We start from the raw sequence: 24,972 nt of genomic DNA, 5'->3' as shown, positions 1-24,972 counted from the left end.
TCCACTGTTACTTTTGCTCAGAATGGGTAATTTGTTAAAGCAATAGCGAAGCAAGCCCCACAGCTTCTTCATTTTTGTAAGACAAGCACCAAAAATGCAGTGCTGTAGATACCAGAGAGTACTTCGGAGAAGTTAACCTGCAGATGAAGTATCTTCAGTTAAGAGCAGACCTCATCTGAGGGCTGAGAAGTTGAAGCTAGGGCTTATTTTTACAAATCAGAGACATGTTTATAAATAAATTGTTGTTTAATTAAATTGTTAAATCCCAAAAGAGGTAAGTTAGGTGCTATGTAGGTGGTTGCAACCATCCGCTTGAGGTGTTGATGTAAACAGAAGTTATTAAACTCTTGGGTCATTGTCACATGGACGTGAAGAAAGTGAGAGATAATGTATATGGGAGTGCAACATTTGCCTGTTACAAAGCGTGGTGAATTTAATAGAAAGATTGTCATTAATGCGAGCAGGCTTTGGATCAGGCCTGGGTACTGCAGGCTGAAAGGTTGCTAAGGCTGGGCTTATGGCTCCATTTCTCAGCCACCACGTGTGGGTAAGGCTCTGTGGTCATGTGCAAGTGGGGCCTTGATTACGTTTTTTCGAAAGCTATCCTACTGTCTGCAACTTTCACCCCTTTTTTATGACTTTGCACTCCTTATAGGTATCTGATGTGGTTACATCTGTGTGGTGAGATGGCATAATATATTAAGGAATGGGAAGTACCAGGGCTTCTGCAGCAGGTGTTGTGACACACGACAGTTCCGCACTCAAGCTGCAGTTGGCATGTAGAGCTTGCCCGTTGGTCTGCATGGATGGTTGGTCTCTCCACATGGTGGCTGAGCAAGAGGTGACAGGCTGGGGACCCATAGCCCCATGGGAAGGGACGCGAGCAAGGACCTCGAGTGTCGCGTGCTACTTTTCTTTGCGGTGTTTTGATAGAAACATCATTCTGCTGAGTAGCGCTAAATGGATGATAATATTACCACGCGCTATTGAAACCAGAGCAGGCTGGTGATAATGCAAGTGTGTTAGGCCCAGTAATGAAATCACTGGGATCAGTTGACATAAAAAGGCGACATTTGTGGTATGACTCTTCTTTTTATGAAGTCGTGCGGTAGCGTGCGTAGCATGATACCTGAGCTTTAGCTGTAGCATGGGCTAATTCATTCTCCTTCATGTTCTTGCTTGTAGACTGCAGGCTGTGGTGTTAACATAGAGGTATACCAAAGAGGTGTTCGAGTTACCTCAGTTAGCGGATGCAGTCTGGTCATGGCTGCTTGAATCCCCACACGCTGGTTTTCCCAGAGTATCTTGGCAGAGTAAATTGGCCTGCTTGGAGGTCTCATTTCCCTGATTTAACAGTTCCTAAGGTGGCGGCCGTGTAGGAGATAAAACGCCCCAGTGAATGTGAGCGAGGAAGTTTGGTCATGTTTCCATGAAAAATTAGAGCTGTATTGCCACCAAAATATTTATCCCATTTTCCACCCGTATGCCACTCCCTTCCCTTGGCCAGCACAGGTCTTTCTGTAGTCATGTGGTGAACTGAATTGGAAAATTATTTGTTTAAACTAATCCGTCCCCAAAAAGAGAAGAGGGGTGAGAGCTAACTTTAGCCTGGATCAGGTCACTGATTGTATTCATAGAAACTTGGGCTGGCATGGGACTGGGAGCAGGCAGCTGGGGGTGGGAGGAGGGGTGGGCTTGCCCCTTGCGGTGACAGCTCTGGTCCAGCGTGTTTGCAGAGTGACAAAGTAGGTGTGTGTGGGAAGCAGCAGCACCTGAGTAATTGCAGGTGGGTTACTGGCACATTCTTTATACTGTAATCCTGTTTGTCACATAGAATCTTCTGCTATTTGTTACACAGATTAATGTGCTAATGTTGTGAAGTGTTTTATTAGCTTGGATTAAAATAATGCTATGAATGATTAAAGTGTGGGGGACCAGATCTTAAAAGTCATGGTTCTGCCTGTAATGAGACAAGCAGAGCAGCTGAGTTTGACAGCCATATATATGTGAATGAGTTACAGCTGCTGGAGATAAGTGTTGTTGAATGAGTGAAATTGCACATAGGAAGAAACTGGAATGAGATTAAGGAGGAAGCCAGGAAGGAGGGAGAGAGAAAGAGGGGAACTCAGAGCGTTTGACTGGATGTCTTGCCTGGCAGGCTGCTGCTAGCTGTTAGGGAGACGGATGTTTCTGAGCAAAGAAAGAAGCAAGAGGAAGAAAAAGGAGAAGGATGTTTAGGATGCCTGAGGATTGGGGAAGACGAAATGGTGTCTCTGGCCAAGAGGAGAGGATGCCGGTTGCAGGCTTGAAGAGAGCTAAGGAAGAGGAGTCCTTGGATGGAAATACTGGGAGAGACAGCCAAATGGAGTGGATCAGGCTCCAGTTATCTTTAGTGCTCTTTGGCATACGCTGGCTGGCAATGTTAAAGGCCCCAAGTAACTTTGGAACTAAATTGTAGATTTAAATATTCATCTGGCTTAAATAAAATTAAGTTGTGTTAACTACCCAAAGCTTAGGCAAGTTTGCACATTTCTTCTCACTCTTTCTGTCCCTGCAAATATATTGCATCCAAAATATAATTCTTGGATTATTGTTTTTTCTCTTCACAGATAATATGTCTTCTGCTAATGTTGATTTTTTTTAATTTTGTCTTTCCCAAAGCATGCTTCTTCCTAAGTAGTTTTGTAATATTTGATGACTTTATTGGTGCTCCTTTAGTATATTTTCTTAAACTGCCCCTAATGAAAATTACTTTTTTTTTTCTCCAAGCTATATTCTGGTGGGAGCAATGGAATCCCAGAAAAGAAGGGAATGATTATCAGATAAAAGAAAGAAAATTGAGAGAGTAAGTTAGAATAACATTTACAAAAATAACTACAAGTAACAGATCACAACTGTTAAAAAGCAGAACATACAGAGATGTCTAGAGACATTTATATAGAAATAAAATAGAGTTACAGTAGTGCATGAGATACAATTTTCTTTACTCCTGTGACATTGTAAAGGGATATATTAGGGGAAATGGTATCAAAGAGAGAGAAGCAACAATCCTTAAAACATTGCCATGTACTTCTTTCTGTAGACTTCATAGTGAGATTAGATGGCTGGCACAGCTGCCTAAGTTAATGCTCTGAGTTAAAATGTGTCAGTGCTCTGTGGCTGTCTTACATCCAGGTTTTCCCAGATGTGTCCTATTTTATTCCATTTGGAAACTTTTGTCTGGTTGAAACAGGAGGACTTTTTATGTTACCCCAGGATTTCCAGGCTGAAAGAAGCCAGGGTGGAGTAATCACTCAGCCCATCCTGCTGGGCACGTCCGCTGTCAATGCATGCGCTAGGATCACAGTGTGCAAGATGTAACAGTGCATGCATGCTGCCCAGGTGATCTGGGAATGAATTGTCAGTCTGACGTATCAATTTCTTCTGCCACATTACTTAGTGCATGCAAAGTGAATCCATTTCTTCCTGGAAATACCAGGCTCCCTACCTGCGCACTGCTTCAGAAATAGCTCTGCCTAGGACATGCCCCAAACAGAAATGTGGCAATCCTATTTTAGAACAACTTAATTTGAGGCATTTCCATGCTTGAAGACGTGGCTTATTTTTGTCTGTTTAAATAAGTGTACAGTTTGGCTCATCTTTGAGTAAGACTTGTGTTTCATAAAAAAATCAGAATAATGATACCTTGCAAAAAAACAGCATTTCACGGAGCCTCTCGGCATATCTGATCACTTTGTTCAAAATTTCTTTGAACCCTGAAAGAATTATTGGGTATTTCAGAGAGGACTCTTTCTGCATTCAGTCATGGAGCTGTGAAGAAGGGGCAGCTCCATTAAAGAACTCTGAGAAGTCCTGAGTGAAGGACTTCACTCAGGCATCTGGCAGCTACATAAGGCAAAACCCCTCACTTTCACTGACCCCAACAGCCATGCCTTGATCTGGCAGTGGTGTTTCCATGATGAGGGTCACAGCGTGCATCATGCTGTAGATGGGCAGCAGGATGGCTGCCCAAATGGGATTTTTGTTTTTTCTTTTATCGGAGCCAGGATTTCACCTGCCAGCAATCATATGATGTCCGGCAGACTAACACACTCACTGCAGGTATTGCATACATAGAAATGTAGTCATGGTCCATAGCTATAAATTCCTTATTTCTGATCCTTTCTTTCTTGTATGCTGTCTGCTCCACTCATCAGTAAAAGAGTTTCCTTAAATGTCTCTTTCCCTTGTTATTCCTCAAATTCTTCCTTGAAATTCTTTTTTGCTGCCATGCCTATGAAACCACTACTTATCCTAATTTCTTATGAATTAATAATTATTCCTAGGATGATTTCGTCAAGAGCCATTTCTGCTATGTCTGTGTGGATTAAATGAGAAAGGCTATTCTTTGTATACAGTCATATCCTAACACTGATTCAAGTTATTCAATCAAGGACTAAAGACAGGTTGCACCAAAAGCAACATATTGTGTCTCCCTGGAGCTAGCGATGAGGAGGAGGATCTTGTGAGTGTCCATGTTCTTTAATCTCTCAGTGGAAAGCCATATGTGGAGGCTTTACTCACTTTTTCTTGTGAGTAGATCAGAAGCATGCTCAATGAATGTCTGCAATAATATATTTGGAGTAATTCTGGTTTTTAGAGTTATTAAATGGCATATTGTATAGTCATGCTGCATTTGATAGGAGAAGAGAGAATTCTGTCAGCTTCCCATATTTCTCAGAGGTTAGAATGTTGATACTGAGAGACAAGAATCCTGACAAGGTAAACTATCATGTAAAAAAAAAAAAAGATCTTGTTATTTTGTCACCTTTCTCTGAAAGTAGCTGAAGTGGTTTCAAAAATTCAACATTGCTTTTCCTTGACCTTTTCATTAGCACATCTGGGTTTTATTGTGTAGTGATTGCACCGCAGGAAGCCTTTATGCATTATGGTACTAAACCTACCATGTATTTTTTAAATTTTGTGAAAAAAATTATTCGTAAGTCCAAACAGATTTGCCTTACCCAGAATGTAAAGCTGCATTGTGGCTTATTCAGTTATACTATGAGCAAACACATTTGTTACAAATATTTTCATTCAGTAGTTCAGAGCACAGTTTGCATTAGTGGATCTTTTTTTCTTTTTGCAGTAATGAATTTCTTGTTTGAGACCAGACTATTCTTTATTAGTTCTTTGCTTTTGTTTTTCCAAGCCAAAAATTGGTCAAGGAGTGGAACATTCTTCGTATTGTATTATACCGGTCCAAGATCTTGGGAGAGTTGAAAGTTAATTTAGTAGCTTACAGTTACAATATCTTTGCTTGCCAAAGAAGGCAGCTTATCTTCTCTAACCCCTTCTCCCTTAGGAAACTAATGCCTTGCACTATTCGCAGTACCTTGTTTGCTCCTACGGAGCAAAAAGCACAGTGAAATTTGCAGTATTTCCTGATGTTTATCAACAGCTATTTTCTTTAAAATGGCAGCAGCTAGCTGACAGCAGCAGTTGACTCAGCTTACAGTGAAAGTATGTGATTTTTATCATGCAAACATTTCTGAGTGACTAAGGACCGACGTTGTTGATTTTCATGTGCCCTTTTTTGTCCATTTGGAAGCTGAAGGTGCGGGTGTGAATCACAACTGTGCAAGGGTAGCTCCTTGTTTTCAGACCCTAGAAATGATATGTACCAAGGGAAAAGCTCTCACAGAGAAGTTAATGAGCAAACCTGTGTTTCCATGAGTAATTGCACATACTTCACCTGAATCATGTTTTTGCAGCACAGTTTCCCCTCTTCAACAGTTAGCAGTGTTTCTCGAGGCTACTGCATTTTCTGAACACGTGTTTCAGTTTGTACATCCTGGGAGCGAGGGGGGATGCGGACATGGTTTCCTCAGCGGCGGTGCAGGGTGCTGCTCCTGGGAGACAGGAGATGGAGGCTGGGGTGGGGAGGCGGGCAGGGCCCTCACCCTCCTGGCACATCCCTACGGCACCCAGCAGCTCCAGGGATGGTCACCAGGGTCAGACACGGCCTTGGCGGGCTGGGCAGGGCCGCGGGGATGGGGACGGGCCGAGGCGCGGCTGGGACATCGGCCCACAGGTGGCGGTCAGGGCGGCCCGGGGCCGGGCACAGGCCTGGCTGACCACAAGCCGCTGGCGGGCCGAGGGGGAAGCCCCGCTTCTCACGGCCTTTTTCCCACACAGCTCATTTCACACCCCTCGGCGAGGGAAGGCTGCACAGCTGCACCAGGAGCTGGCCCTGCGCCCGGGTGGCCGGCCCGGGGCTCCCCTGGGGCGGGACGGGACGGGGGAGCGGGCCCGAGGCCGCGGCCGGCGGGGAGGCGGCCGGCAGCTCCTGGTGCAGCCCGGCCGGCCGGGGGCGGGAAACTGCGCGCTGGAAAAGCAGACGAGCACGTTAAAATTCGGTGGCAATTTTGGGGAAATCACCGTGTTTTAGGAGGGCTGGGACAGAATTTCAAAATTGGCCAGAGCCTTCTGTATGAACTGAAAGGGCGGCTTGATGTGGCTTTTTTTCTCCTGACAGAGCAGACGTTCCTCAAAAAAGGACTTTTTGTCAAGAGAAAAAAAAACGATCTTCAACATAAATTTACCAGTTAGTTCTATTTTCATTTTAGACATGCGAGATCAGAAGAACATTTAGATCATATCGGTTACCAAGGATGTATGCTTCCTGGGATATTTCAGGCGTCCTATTTATTCATAAATGATCCCAGCCTTTATTTTGAAGTAGCTTTCTGAAGTCAACAAGTAAAGATCATTCAGATAAATAGGGCTTGGCTTATTTTTGGCAGGTCTTAGCTGCAGATCATGCCCACACCTCCTCTCACCATTGGTTGATGGAGCCAAGTAATAAATTCTTTATTCCAACTATACTTTTTCTTTATATTTCAGAAGGCTTTTAAAGGTTCTTTGCTGCTCAGAATTACCTTCCAACTATATTATCAGGCTGTATACAAAAAAGGGATGTCAGGCAAAGTGAAATATTTTTGATACAGCACAAACCCTTCCATTTGTCCCGTTCTGCAAATGGGTTTTTTGGTTCTGTTCTTTTTTCTTCTTTTTGTCTGTGTCATTAGAAAACAACTAACTGCCTTGGGTTTAAGTCTTGTCCCAAAGCGCGGCTCTGAGCTCATGACTGTTTACGTCCGACGCGGTTCCTGGAGCTTGCGTCCTGGCCGTCGGTGCCGGGTGCGGCAGGCAGAGCAGCATGGCTGCCCTTCTGCCCCTCCTCAGGAGGCCGCAGCTCCTGGCTCCGCAGGAAGCTGACCCCCTCTCTGCATGCCCCGACCTCCTGCAGAAACGCAGGCTTGGAAACAAACCTGCTCTTCATCGGGGATAAAAAAAAAAAGAGAGAGAAAAAAAGAAGGGGAAAAAAAGCGCATCTGTACAAATCGGCGATTTGCTGCCTGTACCGCAGGAGTCTCCGTTGTCAGGTCCGTTGTCGGGTCCTGCCCATGCTTGCTGCGCCTTGCAGCCCTGGGGAGTAGAATCGTTTCTTAAGGTAGGGGCGGGAAACTCGGAAAGCTTAGCAAGCTTTCCCCGTCGCGCTCGTGTGTGCCTCGCTCTTGGCACAGTGTCGGCTCCTGCCGCTCTGCCTGTGCAGTCCCCGGGCACGCTGCAAAGAGATGAGGAAAGGCATTTTTACATTCGAGCTGTAGCCTCACTGACCCCGTGTAACTCATGTTCAGCCACCTGGCCCAAGTCTCAAGGCACCCTGAACACAGGTGCGGAGACCCCGGGGAGCTCCTCCGGGAGGAGAGCAGAGGTGCTCACCTGGGCTGCCAGCATGTCCCGGGCTGAGCCCTGGCGAAGGGAGTGGGCAGAAAGGAATGCCGCTCCCGCGCAGGGCTGGGAATAGCCACTGGGGCCGCGGAGCATGGGAAGCCTGCATATCTCCCCGAGCCGGCAGCCAGAGAAACAGCCTGCTGGAAACGGCCCAAACGTCTCTGCATGACACTCGGAAAAATCTTAAGTGACACTGGCTGGAAGAAGGAAACAAACATGGAAATTTAAGCATTTCCCTTGCATTGTGAGGCTGAAGCTGGGTTTTCCCCAGGTGCTTTGCAGGTGTGTGGTAAGAGTAGGTATAGAGGAGCAGCTATAAAGGTGTCCAGAGTAGCCAGCACATCTGTTATCTCTTAACTCGCTAAAGCCCACAGGCTGCTGCTGCTTCTTTGGCTGTGTCCCTTACAGTAAACCACAGAGTCCCAGGTGAATTCTCTGCCCTTGTGGTCAGTTGGCACAAGTCTGTCCATGTCCATAACAGTAACTAGCCTTGGTAATTAGCCTCCTTGGTTTCCAAAACAAGGTCACCCCTTAGAGACTGCCTGTGGTCCTTAGATTATGCTGACTACTGCACCATGCCCAAAAATGTCTTGAGGGAGTGCTGAAGCAAAGCAAGCGAAAGCTTCCTAGCCCAAGCAACAGGCATGCATGGGACCTTTCTGACAGTGAAGCAGTACAGATGGTCAAGCTGCAGGGCACGGGGCTACTTAATATATTAACATAGGCACGGAGCATGTGTGCCTCAGACTGTGACAGATTAACTGGCTGGAAATCAGGGCCCACTCTCATTTCTCACATGCATCAGTGTATTGGGATAGTTTTACCTGAGTAGGGATGAAATAGAAGAACTCAGCCGTTTTATGGTCAGGTGCAGAAAATGTCAGTTAGCATTCTGAATACTTGCGGCTTGCTTTGCAACGGTATTGCCACATCACCCACTTGAATAGGAAATTTATGCCAAGGAAAACCAAAACCCCTCCTGATAGTTTTGTTTTAAGCTTTATGTGATGTTTCATAGCATTATCATGCCCTATTTGTTGATATCTACGTCGTGTAAGTAAAATAAAGGACAAAAATAAGCATGTAAATAGATGTAGATAGCAACAGGTCACAAACCAAATTGCAAAAGCAGAGGCGTCCAAAAACCATTTCCTAGTCCTCTTTGTCGTGCCTAAGTGTTAGGAAAAATAGTCCTTCCCAAGGAAAGGACAGTGACTAGAGTATGTAGCACTTGGCTACATGCTCGTTTTCTGGTGGCTTATGCTGCGTTCCCCAGCTGCACTTTGGTCGGTTCTTGGAGAGTGCGAACACTGCTGTGCACCTCCTCCAACTGCCTCCCTCTCCCAAAAGGTTTTCCATCTACATAGAGTGGTCAGGTGAGGGCAATGGCAAAAATGTGCTCTTTTACCTTCTGGTTTTAGAATAAAGTCAAGGATGGGTGAGTAGTAGAAGGTAGGGGGTTTAATTGTCCTCATTTGATGTGAACTGGGGTTTATCAGTTGTCAGTCACACAACGCCAACTTCCAGTCTAGATTTCTTTCTTGCTTTTCTATTCCAGTCTTTGCCTATGGCAATAGTTTTGATTTGTTTGGCGGATCACAGCCTTGCTGCCTTATCTATGAAGCTATTAATACTGCCTTTAAAAAAATAAAAAAGTTGTCTTCTATAAGATAGTCCTATATCTGCTAGCTTTTGCCCCAGCCTTAGAGAGTGAGGAGAGGACTTCTTGGGACTCCATCCTTTCAGTGACCAGGGACTAAAGAGATCAGTACCCATTTCTTATGAGTAAATAGACTTAATTAGACTCAAAGAGAGTGAAATACAGTACTGTTTCTACACATCAAACTGTCTATATCTGAATCCCTTCCAAGGAATGATTATTTAAATACACTCATGGCCAACAGACTGGGGAACAATCTGGAAAAAATTGTATTTCTCTTTAACATTGATTTCCTTTTATGAATTTATGCCATCAAATTGAGATCCAAACCGTCCAATGCATGCTCTGACCAATACTGATGTGATTATTTTTCTATGTAAGAGGGGAAACTTCAAACTCTCTTTGTTGTTACTCATTTAGAATAACCCTGTTTGTGCCTTCAAGGGGATAAGATAGTAGCCATTCTTGGTAAGGTATGTTCTATAGTCTAAGATGTTAGAGAACTTCAAGAAAATATTACCTCTGCTTTCACAACTCTAATCTCTTGCTTGAGGTTTGTATTGTCTCTTAGGGACACAGTACTACATAGGATCACCATTGAGTAGATGAGTGATTAGTAAGGTAGCTTGAGGCTGGATCATAAATCACTTTGAAGGTTGGGACTGTAGTCCTGAATTTGTCTGAGTAAGGAATCCCTGTGAGCCCTACAGCAACATGCTTGCATGATCCTGCACTGCTTCATAGGTATGCGTGGCTTCATGCTTTGAACAAACTGATCTGTTTTTTTTTTCCCAAGGAAAAACATACAGCAGTCACTATGACCAAATCACAGGCAGTCAGAAACATCGTACTGGCATGTTGGGAGCTCTTTGTGTATGGAATCCAGTTTCGATGAGGTGGACTCCAGGCTTGTCAGCTGCTTCATTGGAAGTATACCATCTCAAATTAGGGTTGATGTAATTTTTACTACTTCTTCAAGGTATTTCATTTTCATTTAATGTGATTTCCATGTTAGTCATGTATCATTCACTGTCTTCCATAAAGCCAGTAACATGTGTAAACAAGGAGAGAGGAACTGAAGTACAGTCATCATTCGTTATGAATGAGAGGTAGACTGAGATCTGCCCTGGCCATGTACTTTTAGCCTTGAGGCTACCAATCTTTCATTAGGCTTTTAAAAAAATGTTCCATTAAGACAAGCACACGTAACTTCATAGTATAGCACAATTAATTTTGAGGGATTAAAGTTCGTCATTCTCGGAAGATAAAGGGATATGAAAATGCAGATGCCAAGTAGTTTCACTACTTAGGCTGCGGACAGAGAGAGGTTACAGTGCTGTGTGCAGATAATGGGTGACCCCATGGTAATCCATTCACCTATGCAGAAATGTCATCTGCCCAAACCCATTTCTGTACACGCAGAAGAAACAGGATTTGTTTATTTAAAGAGGGACAGGGACCCTCCTAAGACTATTCAACTCTCATCTCAAGATCCCCCATTGTTTGCAGCTTTTCTGTAAACACAAATTTACTCTTTTCTTTGAGGAAAGTCCTATTCCTCAGTAGCTGAGAAGCCAGGCCTGGGACCATTCTGTTGTCTTTTTGTGGTCTGATTGACCTGAAGTTGTTTCAGCTGCAGAAATCTTGCTGTTCAATCTCAGAATTTCTACTGTATCTTCCTACTTCCAAGTTTGCCTACTGTCAAAAGGGAGTACTGTTTTCCTATGAAAAGACATGGGAAATGGTGAATTAAAAGTGCAAGGTTGTTGCTTGGTTTTTTCTTTCTTTATTGGATGAAGGACTAACTCAGTTTTGCCATAGCTTGAAGAAATTCCATTTTTTGTGGCACTTCAGAACCAAATGTAATTTTAGATAGTCTGATTAGCCTTTGCAGAGAGTCTGGTTCGTAACTTCAGCTGTCCCCTGCGTCTTTCAAATGAGCAGTGTATACAAAAACTGTGCTCCAGAACACAAGCAGGAAGGACTTCTGACCTTTTGATCTGATGATCTGTTCCCAAAATCTGTGCATGTCCAAAAGCAGCAAGACAAATACCAGAAAACTTGGAGACCTGAGGAAAGGGGAAGCTCCAGCATTTCACAAGCAGAAGCGGAGAGCAGCTCCCTAAGGGGTCCAGCTGCAGGACAGAGCTCACAACCGAGCCTCTGGGAGACCTGGAATTGCTGGCCACTGTAGACCCATGCAGCTGTCCTCCTTCAAGCATGAGTGTCAAACGGTCCATCAGCCTCTGCAACAGCAGAGCCACACAAACTGTCTCAAAACAACCCCACCATGAGAGCTGCAGCTGACTCACTAGGGAGCATGAGCGAGTCAGGACTTGCTGCCTGTCTGTCCCTGTGCTGTTGGTCATCCTGCAGCTGTGGTGTAGGTGAGCCATGCCCCAATCTACGTGATACAGTAGGTGCTTATTGCCTGGCCAAGCATATGGAGGAGAAAGAACTCATTCTCTCATTCTCCCTGTTGGCGTATAAGCAGGCTGTTAATCGCTTTCTCCTCTTTAACATTCAGTGCACACATCCGTGCCGCAGTTGCATTACATTATCTGTAACACCTCTCCACTTTGAAAATAACAGGGAAATAAATGTTATATCCTTCCACTCTCACAGTAGCATGCTATTGCCTGCTGGTTTCCATCACTATAGGTTACTGAGCTGGCTACCTTGCCATGATGAAAGTTACTTTCAGTAAGCCCTGTGTTTCTGCAGCTTTAACTTTCCTAATTAAGTCCTCTAGCAGGTTTTACAAATACACTGCAACCCACGCTATGCAGGCCAGATACAGTACCCATGGTGGGTCATTTGAAACTAGGTTTTTGAATCTCTGTGCTGTATTGCTATGTGCTGCATTAGACATGCCCCAAAAGGTCACATGTTTCCAAAGAGTACGTTCAGCATGCTTTGTAAAGACTTAGCGGTATGAGATCTTGGTATATTATCACATGGATTCTGTCTAATTATTAAGAACATGTGACCAATTGCTTTGAGTCTAAATAACTAAGGCTGAAGAACACAATACTTTCCTGGCTTAACTGTTTTGTAATGATTAACTGCAGTGTTATGAGAGCCATTTCGTGACACCAGCTTTTAAGCAGAACAGCATGTTGTCTTCAGCAGAAAATTCTAATTTAAGCTGGAGCTATCAAATGGTCTAATGTTTTCAGTCAGTTTTTAAAGTGAGATTGCAGCATATTTGTAGAAACCCCCTCTAAATCAATGGATTTAAGCACACTTTGTATCAGGCCGTAAGCATTCGACTTTTCTGTTGGTTGCTGGGAGATGCAACAGAACACAATAGGATTGACTGAATTTAATGTTCAGGGTAACAATTAATAGAAATGCTGCCTGTGTGTGCTGACAGTGGGGTTTCATGTTAATCGTTACTAAAGTTCTGCTTTCCGAGCCTCCCTCAGGTAATAATGAGTGACTTAACATTACATACATCTTTTGGCTTTCCTCGTTTTGTAGTTGTATGTCGTATCTCTCTGTCTGAGCTGAGAAATGTTTTACTATAAGCAGGTTCAATTTGTAATTTCTAGGAACCAGAAGGTCAGAACAGGGTCCTGGAAGAGTGAGTCAGAATATGTCCCCAAATTTCTCTCCTACATTTGTTATCAACCAGTGAAGTTATGTCTGGGGTTTGAGTTAAATAATGGTCATGCGAGCAGCCAGCTGGGAATTTTAGTCATTGCAGTCCTTTGACACTCCACCACATTACACTTTCATACGTAAGACTTATGGCACTAAACCATTAGGTCTTTTATCTCTCATCTGCAATCCTTGCCTACCATCAGTTGAAAATACAGACTTAGTTTGATAGAGTACACTTGATTCACATGACGTATTGGTGTAAAGAAAAATATGGGATGTATAAAACAAGACTAATATTTATAATGTAGGCTGTGAGAATTTCCTGAATTTAATTCGTGTTTGAATTACACTGCTGGTTTTAGAGAAATGTCCTATCTGTATTTTTTGTTTTTCCAATGCCTGAGAGTCTATCACAGCCCTTGCTAAGTTGTTCCCGTAGTTGATTACTCTTACAATAAACAAACACACAGTTTAGCCTAACTTTAAAGTTAGCCTGAAGTTAGACTACATTGATCTAGCTTTGAAATCTGTCACTGAGCTTTTGTTTTACCTTTGTGAGGTAGATGAAAGAGCTCAGCATTACTAGTTTCATTATGTAGATACTATTTTACATATATATATGTGGCTTGTAGCATTTAACCCATTTTGGAGCGTTACAAGGCCAGACATGGAGCTGGGAGAATGGCATGTCCATGATGTTTGCCAGCATTGCTGATGGCAGTGGTATCTGGTGAAACAATTGTCTTAAACCCCTATTCTCACATTCTTCTTACGAAGCTACGTAGATTAGCCTCCTGAAATTTGTCACTAAAGAAGTATTTTTTCCAAGTCTTTTTTTTTCCTTTTTTTCAAGTCCTTGACCATTCCATATGACTTTTCTCCAAGTCCTCTTCCATTCATACTTGAAATTGTCAATCACAACTGGACGAAGCATTTTGTTAGTCTTAACTAAGAAAATTGCATAACCTCCTTATTTCTATTTTGTACTATTCAGTTTATACAGCCAAATATTGTATTATCTCTTTTCGCTGAAGTGTGGTACTGGGACTTCACGTTGAACTGATGGATTATCAAGACCCTGTTACGCCTCTTGTCAGAGAAACAGATACCCCTAAAAGAGTCCCTCTTACTCTGTGCGCCCCAAGTTTGTTTGTTTATGGATAAGAATTTACAATGGGCAGTGCTAAAATGTAGTTTCCTTGCTCCCATTTTAGCATTTAATCTAGATTGTACTTTATTTTATAGTTCCCCATCTTCATGACATCAGTTAACTTTGTCAGTGAAAATGTTACACCTTTGTCTGTGTAACTTACACGACTGCTACATAGCACTGGGTGAAGAATCAATCATTATGGGGTATCACCAAAAACCCGCGTCTCTTTAACTGAAATTTCATCTGACACTTAGCAAAATATCTGTTTTAAACCCATTTAAGATATATTGTGTTGGTTTTGTTGGATGGTAATTTCCTACATGATTCATAATCAGAATGTCACGCAGCATCAAGTTGAAGAGTGATGCAGTGAAATTGTTATCTTTGTTGCTCCATGAGAACAGTTTCAAGAACAGATTTTCTTGTAGTTCTTACGTATTATTTAATTGTATAAAACTGTAAGTGAATATAAGAAGTTTGCAAAGGACAGCAAATCGGATAAATGAACCTAGTTGTTAAATGATAGCCAATTAAGGAAAAATAACCCTTCCTTTCTCATTTCTTGCACACCTTCCATAAAACCCATGGACCAGGTTATCCTGTCAGTGATACTGTGTAATTCCCCTGGGGATGGTAATTGGATTTTGCAGAGGTAACTGAAAGGCAAATGTGGCCCTGTGTGTAAGTTGGTATGCAAAGAGCATTGGAAGCATTCTTGCCTTCAGGATAATTACAAAATTGCTTCCTTTTTTGTCATCCACCCATGATGCCATCTAATTTTATGTTCCTTGGCTGCTAGCTGTTAGCCTCATTAACCTTACTTGATAGAGCGTTCCAACATTTATGATTCTCATGTGAAAAATGCTTCCTGACGGCTGGAATTTGTTTTTCTTTAATTTCTACCTTTGCCCTCTTGTCCTATTATGTGTACTAGGCTGAAAATAGTAACTTGAGATTGGTGTGCCTACTCCTTACAGTGTAATGAATTCCAGTTAATTCCTTTGCCTTTTCTTTCTCTTAAGATAGTCATAGTGATTTAAAATGCTTTAACCAACAATCCTACTTATTTTCACTTAGGTCCCTTGTATTTTTACATTTAATAATAAATTCTTCTGTGGAAGGAAATGAGGAAATTCAGATATGTATCATTCATCAGTTGGCCTACTTCCACAAATGTAACGTTACCCTGATGTTGTTAACTTCATTGTCTTACTTGGCATGTGGAGTAGGGCCAAGATGCTGTTAACTGTGGGCAGTATAACTTGACATATGTAAGGTTAAAATTTCATTAGTCAACACAGTTTTACTCGGCACAGTGGCAAAATCCTAAATCTTAAATCTAAATCTAGTTCAGCTAGCTGTGATGATCGTTGTCAAAGTTGCAGCAGTGGGAAGTATGAATTTAGTGCTCATTCACAAATAAAAGGGGTTTTCCCCTTTTTGGGATCATACAGAGACTCCTGTATACATACGTTCTACACTGGTAGCAGTAGAACTTTCCGTCCAGCACAGGGCAGCACTAGAAGTACCACTGCAAAGGCAGGTGGTAGCTCCACAGGAACAGAGGCAAGTACCTCTTTTTATTTTTGCTACGTTTTCTTTATAGTTTTGACACTGTAAAAAGGTTGGATATCAGTCTGTTAAGAGCTACTAATACAAGTTAAGGATTGGTCTGTAATGCAGCATCTTTTCTTTACATGGATGCAGATTCATTTGAAATTTTATGTGCGAGTGCATTGTACTCTGGGAAGCCTGCAATATTTTCTTAAGACTAATCAGAAAAGCTACCACACTATTTCAGTTAACTTCTTTAAGATTATCTTAAGTTCTTTAAGTTAAGCTGGTCTAGAGCTTGGTGGGTTTTTCTCTTTTCTTCCTATTGTTTACTTTGTTGTTTCCTAATAGAGGCTTCACAGGGTGAAGGGAAAAGCTCACACTGTGATACTTGATACCTAGGAAAAGAGGTCATCCCATTGAAGAAGAGTTTATTGTTTATAAACAATCCTCTCCAATTAGAGTTTTAAATTAAGTTTATAAAGGATGACAGTGGGAATAGGAAGCAGAGATTGTATGTTACCTAATTGGGATGTTTGTGATAAAATAATGCAAAGAAACAAACATAGTATACTTAGAAAGTGCAGCCGTTCTTGGACTGAAGGGATGAAATTACTGTTACCATTCATTGGAAAGTATTATGTTATAAAGTTCATCTCTCTGGATACAATTGGCTTGGGGCTGTTTCCTCTTTTGAGTTTACAGTTTTCAAAATCAAGAGTTTGTTTGATGACCTCCGCCTTAAAAGAATATTATGCAACCAAGTACTTGCTTCTTTGGAAACGGTTATTTTAGCATATCTTGGGATATATGCACCTTTGTCTGAACTCACGAGAAAGCACACAGTAAAGGCAGTTTTGGCTTTACTATTTAAAACCTATTCGTAAGAGTCCACCTTTTGGCTGAGGTCCTGCTTTCTCTATAGAGAAGGTATTTTCTGAAAAGTTATCTTGCTTGGGACAAAGTTAGTGGGTTAATCAAACTGTAAGTTTTCCCTATCTGTACACGCTTGTCTATGTGTCGTGGTTTACCCCCCAGCCAGCAACTCGGCCCCACCCAGCCGCTCGCTCACTCCCCCACAGTGGGACTGGGGAGAGAATCAGAAGGGTAAAAGTGAGACAACTCATGGGTTGAGAGAAAGACAGTTTAATAGGGAAAGCACAAGCAAAGCAAAACAAGGAATTAATTCACTCCTTCCCATGGGCAGGCAGGTGTTCAGCCATCTCCAGGAAAGCAGGGCTCCGTCACGCGTAATGGTTACTTGGGAAGACAAACGCCATCACTCCGAACATCCCCCCCTTCCTTCTTCTTCCCCAGCTTTACATGCTGAGCATGACGCCATATGGTATGGAATAGCCCTTTGGCCAGTTGGGGTCAGCTGTCCCAGCTGTGCCCCCTCCCAGCTTCTTCTGCACCTGGCAGAGCATGGGAAGCTGAAAAGTCCTTGATTTAGTATAAGCACTACTCAGCAACAACTAAAACATCCCTGTATTATCAACACTGTTTCCAGCACAAATCCAAAACATAGCCCCATACTAGCTACTATAAAGAAAATTAACTCTGTCCCAGCCAAAACCAGCACAATATGTCATTCATCCTGCGTGGAAAATGATCCCTTCTTTAATTATATTCTAATAACTCACAAAATTTAGTATCTTTCAAAGTTTTCTTTTAGGGAAAGTAATTTTTTTTTTCAGACTATTAAAGGATACCATGCAGATAGGTAGTTCTAAATCTCTTCTTTTGCAAAAAATAACCATAGGTCACACATTTGCTGGAAAGAAAGTTGTACTACCAAAAATAAGTATTTGCTGACTCAAGCATTCCAGTGCCAGGTTCTCCTGGGAGGTATCCCAAGAAACAGAAGAAAGCCTTCCCTCAAGTACTGTAAATTAAATGGTTATGATATAATAATAGGATCTCCTGGAAACTCCATTATAGAAACTAATTCCACGCTTATGACAGTAAAGTGAAGCTTCTCAAATAAATTGGAACATTATCAGGCATACTTTTCTAATCCTTGCATTTCTTTTCATACTTCTGAATGTATACCACAGACATGCGTCACTCCTTTTGCTTGCTGCTAATCCAAGAATTTCTCCGTATCGCCAGGAAAAGTGAACAAAAGATGCTCTGCAGCTGAAAACCTTGTTGCCTGCTTGCTTGATGTAAATTGTGGACCTGATAAACTCATTAATACAAGGTTTTCCCCTTCATAATGGTCAAAGTACTGCCAAGAGTAAATGTCCAATGTGAGATGCTTCGGAGAAGTCAGGTTTTTAAAAGGCTTGGCTTCCCCTCGCCCGGCGTTAGCCATGGAAGGGCTCTGCAGTAGGTCTAGGCTGGCTGCCGGCAAGGAGGTCCCTGCCGGGCACAGCTGAGCCTGTTGCATGGTGGGTGTCTAGAGGGGCACGACAGCTGGGCCCGGTTGTCCTCTGGAGATGTCCATGTCCCTTCCCTGGTTGCACAGGCAGCAATGAGTGTCAAACAGGCCCTTCTGAGGTGTCACCGCAGCACACCTCATCTTCCAGGTATCCATAGCCTCTTGTCGTTTAGAAAACACTGCTGGCTTGTGCATGTTAACATGGACTCAGGTCTTTGCTTCCAAGCATATTAAATCCCCAGGAACTTGTATTTATCATTGTGAGGCTTTTGTTTGTAATGAACCTGCAGGGCACAGCTTAGCTGTGTTGCATTGCGATCACACGCCTGTAATGAGAAACATCTTCCGCCTTCTCAAATGCATCTCTGGGGCGAGCTGCCCACCGGGGGAAGCTGCTGCCAGCAGCTGTCGGCGTCTCCCGTGGCCTCTCCTGAGGCAGCTTTGGCTCAGCCCTCGCCTGGTGCCAGGGGACAGGGAACTGTCCTTCAGGGAATGCCTTCGGGGTTCCCCGACGGATGTGTGACGCCCCTGGTGCACGCTCCGCGGTGATCCGGGGTCAAGTGGAGGAGGGAGCGTACCTGCTGAAGTGAAGTGCACCATGCCCCGTGTTTGCTACCTGGCTCAACAGCCCAGTCAGCAGGGAGGCAGGGAAGTGCCTCCCCACAAAGGGACACTTGGAAGGATAAGTACAGTGTGGTTCTTTTAATCATTTTTAAGCCTGAGTGCATCTCAACATGGTATTTTTTTGCTAAAGAAAGATCAGGAGACAGGAGAATGAAAGAAATGTAGTAAAAAAAACCACTGAGAAAATGAATTATAAAAAAAAGCAGCCACAGAAGGAATAATAGTGCTTTGTTTATTCTTTCCCTTTGAGCTTTCTGGACATACAATGGATTTCCACTTCTTGGTCCTACTTTCTTTTTCCTCCTCCCCTGCCCTCTGTCTTGCTTCATTTTTTTCTGTGACCATTAGCACTGTGGGAACCTACCACCCACGGTGTCCATTCATTGCCTGTCCAAAGAGGCCCGAGAGTGCAGCCACCCCGCACAGGCTAACCTGGACCCAAAGGGCAGCGCGATGTTTAGCCTGAAGTCAGTTACTATTTGTATAGCAACATGACATTGCAGGAAAAGAGTTCAGTCATGCTCAATTTTGCTTCTGGTATTGTGAAAGCAGCACATCAGCGGTGGAGTTCTGCAGATTGGATGGAACTAATTATATTAAATTGTTCCACAGGAACTTTTTAAAGTGTTGCATGTAGAAGAGCACTCTTTTTTGACAAGAAGCTGATTCATATGAGGCTTCATGGAGCATTTATTTTATCTTTAAGAGTTCAGGTCCCCTTCTTCCATGAGAAAACAGAGGGAAGGAAATATTTTCAAAATTCCCTGTAGAATTTCCTCCCCATTTCTTCCTCCAGGCATTTTCCTTCCTCAGCCTGGAAGAAACAAGCTACACGGGTAGCATGAAATGTGCAGGGAGCCCAATTCCTTCTCCCTCCCAGCCCCTCTGTGTCCCCTGTGACTATCTTCAGTAGTTTAATTAAGAAGAACAACTCCTCTGTAGGATAAATGCTTTCCATCTTAAAGGCCCAAGGACCCCAGCCTTTCATTCTTAGTTTCCAGTTAGGTGAGAGGCAGTTTCTTTTTCCAGACATTTTATTTTCCAGATACATAGCAAGCGCTCCTAAAATCTGATACTGAAGACTGCTGAATAACTGATCAAGGCTTATTGTAATTTGAAGGTATATGAGGCAATACTTGTGCTTCCCTGGCCACTCGGTCCAACTTGTTTTCCTCCGTCTTAGATTTTACTGAGACCACCAGAGCACTCCTGCTCAGGACAGGCAGTTATCTTTCTTCATCACTAACAATGACAACTGGCTTCCTAGTGTCAGAACACTGCTATTTATTTTCCCTGCTGTGGCTTCATCATGCTTTTAACCAACTCTAGTTAAAAACATCTGCTAGACAAATTCCTCTGGAAAATTCCATATACAGCAAGCATAGAGATAAGAGATAAGTTTAAAGCTGCTTTGCATACCTCTGCTTAAGAAAAAGCAGTAGCACAGAAGTTAATGTGACTCTTTTTTTAGTGCAGGCATAAAATTCAGAGTAGCAGTCAAATGATATTTCTTTTTTCTGAATGTGTTCCTTGAGATTTTAGGTTTCCTAATTCTCCTTTCTGCAAGTCATCGCATTTTTTCTCTCCAACCCATTCCTGCCATTACAGCTACCTCTTCTTTACAGCAGTTATGTAATATGAATATTCCAAAGTATCTGCTTTATTGTTGTGGCCTTCCCATACACAGGTCTCAGGACTAGCACTGATGAACATTTTCCCTTCATAGACCAACACAAGTGAGGGGACTCCAGATCTCTAATACCAAAGCTCAACCTGCAAACAGGCTGGTTTCACCTCTGCTTCGTGACTTGGGCTGCATTAAGGAGCCAAATGTTTGTGACTGTTGTTTTTCAGTCCAAACGGGTATAACTCCCATTTTCTTATTATTGCAGTCCCCTGTGTGATCCCCAGACTATTTATTTTACGAATAGCCATATAGACACACTGTTTGAAAGTGGTACGTGTTTGCTGGTGGCTGATGGTGGCTTCCAGCTCTGCTCACTTGAGTCGCCATCTGCATGTAGGCAAAATGAGAAGTACCCATTTCTTCTAGCACGGACATACTGCAAAGAAGCCCATAGGATATCTGCAGCTCCGGCTGAGGATGCTGGAGCTAGGGTGTTATGGGAGTGAGTGTATATAACAGGAGGATGAAGGAAGTGATTGCACAGGTTTGGATTTGTGAATTCAGATTCATTTGTGAATTCAAAGAATAGATACACCCACTTACGACAGCAAGAGTTGTTGCCATATTCAAGCAAGTCTGGGAACCCCCCTATGTAATATTACTTTAATACTGAAGTTCGGTTTCTTTCAGTTCAGTAGCTCCTCTTTCATTTTTTTCACTTGGATGTAACTCAGCTCCCTGTTTCTTAACTACAACTCTCTTTCCATCTACCTGCTGACAGTTAGACATCTAGGAGAACTGGAAGGATGGAGGCAACCATTCTTTCCATTATTTACTTAGCAAACTAAGTTCCAGAAACCTTTCTGCAGTCTTTGTTTATCTAATTTTAGAATATGCTGCACTTACAGAGAAGATATTTAGCTTTGCTATTTTTGAGAAATGGAAGAAAATGATGTTATGTCCCTACACACCCCTTGTGTCTGTTTACATTTATCAAGTAAAGAATGACAAATACGCTAACTCGTTTTGTCACAACAAGATAAGTGGTAATGGTGCTGTTCTCTAGTCCAGGCAACCCACTTTTATTTGATATTCAGCCACCCTGGAAAGTTCATTTTGCTGCCGGATGTTCACCAAGGATCAGTCACAGAGATAACAGAGGCTTGGGAGCTCTCAGCAGTATTCGCTCTTTTGCAAATGAGCAAGCAAGTGAAGAATGTTCTTGTTTTCTGTGTTGCTAGCCAGGAACCTGTTCCACATGCTGCTTGTGATACCTCCTGTTTTCGTCGCACGGTAGGTGTTGCCGTGTCCTAAAGAAAGGGAGCAGTTGAATGCCAAGAGAAAAAAACTTCAGTGCAGGAGAGGATTTTAGTCAAACAAGACAGAAGTCCTCCATGGAAAGGCAGTAGCCTCAACAAGATCAGACAGCAAAGCGGTATGAAAACTGCCTCTCGTATTCCATTGATGCTCCTCTGCTTTTGACTAGCGATCTGATGCAGAAGGCTGTGCTACAGCAGTAATGTCTGCAGGCTCCAGCTGTACTTGGGAGACAGCTGGAACAGCCTTGCTGGTCTTCATGGCCTGCAGTCCTGTCGATCCACCTCAAAGCCTTATCAGATCTCCCCAGTAAAGCGGGGCTGGGCAAGCCTCCCTGAGGCGGAGGTGTCTCAGAGCACGGGCGCCTTGAGCCTGTGTGGAGGCATGGAAAAGAAAGTTGCCTGACCTTTCTATTATTACTATTTTCCTGAAGGTGTGTGCTACTTTTAATCTAAAAGAAAGGAAGCCACGTTTCGAACTCATTTAATACATTTCATGGAAAAATACCTGGAAAACATTTTTTTTCCTACTCAGAGAGAAGAAATGAATAACTCGAGTGATCTATCATTTTGATATTGAAGTTTTCTACGCTTTGTATTTACACAGAAAGTATGTTGCATTCATGTAACTTTTTCTGACCTGACTGTATAGACCTAAAACATTGTAGCTGAAGTTGGGAAAAACTTTCTTTGTAATCAAGTTTACTTTTTTGTTTGAGTACAAAAAAAATCAAAATTAACACCAGTATAATCTTTCCCAACTTTGCCTTGGCTATTATGTGTTCTGATACTGTTGTTGCTGTCTCCTACCACACACAATTAATTTTTGCTGGTTTTGAGCCCAAGGATTACAAGAAACCGGTAGCAGAAAGCATATAAATGCATTTTTAGGCACTATATTGAACTTTCAGCTTAAGAATTACTAGAAGTGTAATGTGCTGTTAGAAACCAGCATAATGAAAATATTTGGTAGTACTGATCTTGATCAGTTCCTCAGATGCTACTGTTTGCAGCTAGAGTTATTTAGGTAGGATGGACATCTGCCCTGCAGCAAGCAAATGCAAAGTACACGTCCTGAGCTCTGGGACTGAACCACACCACAAAATACATGCCACAGGTACTACGTTGTGGCAACAGAGCTTCTTTAGGATGAAACAAAGTGCCTGACATACTAACACAGTTTCAGCACTGCAAATCAGAAATAATTAATGCTTTTGGTGCTACTGTAGAAATATGGGCAAGGAGGATGCCTTTATCAAAGCTGGAACGTGATATCCAGGCTGCGGACATGGGCCGAGGTGCACTGGGATAGTGGGGGTGAGTAACTGTTCGGCTCACAGACTCTTCACCTCCCGTGGCATGTCAAGCACTCTTTGCCCCGTTTTTGAAAGCCGTCCAAGCAGCACCCTTGCTCAGCTCTTGAGAGGTCCCAGAGTCAGAATGCAGATGGTATGAAAAACACTGCCAATGTCTTTCCTAGACGATAAATATTTTATTAGTGTGTTCTGCACTTGGAGGAACGGATAGTTCTGGTGTTAGAGGCCAAGGAAGTTTTATTATGGGAAAGCCGAAAATTCTGCATGTTTTCACAGCTAGCTCTCCAAAAAGAATAAATTCCTCTGGAATTTTGGTTTTCACTGGAGTTTCTTTCCAAAAAGGAAAATAAAGAAATTATTTTTTAAAAAGCAACATATCTGAATTAATATGGAGAATAAATTAGCATAGTTCATATGATCTTTCTCAAAACCAAAAACTCAATCAAAAACATGTAATATCTAAGCATGTACTTGAGTTATGGCATTTAATATTTACATGTAAGCTTATTATTACGAAGTAATGGACGTTACTTGGACGAGGTGTTGCATTGTGCCATCTCAGTTGCATCCTTTTAGTCACCTAGCTTAGTGTAAGGGTCTATTTAAGCAATCTTTAGCCAGGTCTGCAATCCAGCCATCTGTGGATTACATATATATGTTTTGCTGACAAAAGCTTCTATTGTAGATAAAACCAGAAAGGCAAAGCCTGTGCTGTTCCCAATTTGTATTTTTTGCATAGAGGTATTCCACTGGCAGAAGTGTAATTTGACAATGTGATTGCAATAGCAGCCTTTCCTGGCTGAGCTGTCCAAGTGATAAATTACACTTCATCACGTCCATCTATGTATGAGATAGCGATGCATCTAGATTTGATACCTGCTTGTATGATGTACTGGTTCTTTAGAAGTCCACATCATTCAGGTAGACTGATGTCTAGCCCAACAGGGAATTCAACGTCAGAGAAGCCTCTCTGTCAAGAAGCAGTACAGGTCAGAATCAATTTTAGCTCTCCCCACCAAAAAAAAAAAACCAACCCAACCTGCAGAGCCAAACAAACTGCATCAGTTTGAGCCTCCACCCAGAAATCTGGCAATCTAAATTACGCTCTCTTATTGAGCAGTACTTCCCTCCGCAGGAACAATGAATCAAACTAAAGGGCCTAAATAAATAAATCTTTACACTTCCCTGTTCTTTCTACCTTCCAATTAATCATACGTCATTTTGGAAAACCTAAGTAATCCACAGCAGGAGGCAAAACTGCCATCATGGAGTATGTTCGCAGCATCACACCATCCTCCAGGAGCTGGGGGTGATGGCTGCAGTGGCTTGCCGTTCCCTCCCCAGTCCCCCCACCCTGCAGGAGCAGGGTGCCCAGGTCTCGCAGGGGGTGGGCGCCGTCTGCAGCCAAACCTGCTCCGTCCCCAATTCCTGCACGTGTTCTGCCGCGCTGAGCTCTGTTACTGGTTTTGCCGTTAGTCGCTGGTGCTGCTGCTAGCTGTGACTGCTGCGCCGGCAGCCAGCTTCCTGACTACTCCCTTCTCTGGTCTCTGCAGCGACCGCGCAGCCCTCCCTGCGGTGTTTCTGGTGCTTTACAGAAAGTGCAGCGGTGCGGGGATCCACGCAGAGCCCCAGCCACGCGGAACGGGCTTACTGAATTAAGTCTTCTTTCTTTCCTAAAGGAAAAAAAAAGAAAGGAAGAAATAATCTGCTTGGAATCTTTTTCCCCACATAGAGACATTTTTCCATTTCTCAGGACCAGAGCAGTTTATTAGGAGCACTGTTTACCCCAGGGAAGTTACCCAAGTTTTTGCGAACGTGTTTGTGCATACCATTTGCTACACTTTTTAACTTAGTTGTTTTTAACGCAAAGGCCCAAAATGCTAGAAAATAAATGTTCAGTTAAGCCTGATAAAGCCTGGTCCGTTGTTCCCTTCTCTTGCCAGCGGATGCCAAC

General features: G+C 42.9%; 1 protein-coding gene across 2 annotated transcripts in view; it reads left to right on the top strand.

Annotated features, from left to right (window-relative positions):
• The window catches only part of COL4A2 (collagen type IV alpha 2 chain), a 146,102-nt gene that overhangs the window by 935 nt on the left and 120,195 nt on the right, over nucleotides 1–24,972 (top strand). The gene's annotated exons all lie outside the window — the stretch shown is intronic.

This window comes from Ciconia boyciana, chromosome 1 (assembly GCF_034638445.1).
Source record: "Ciconia boyciana chromosome 1, ASM3463844v1, whole genome shotgun sequence".
Lineage (NCBI taxonomy): Eukaryota > Metazoa > Chordata > Aves > Ciconiiformes > Ciconiidae > Ciconia > Ciconia boyciana.
The sequence above is the reverse complement of the archived record's forward strand: the minus strand, read 5'-3'. Positions and strand labels throughout refer to the sequence as shown.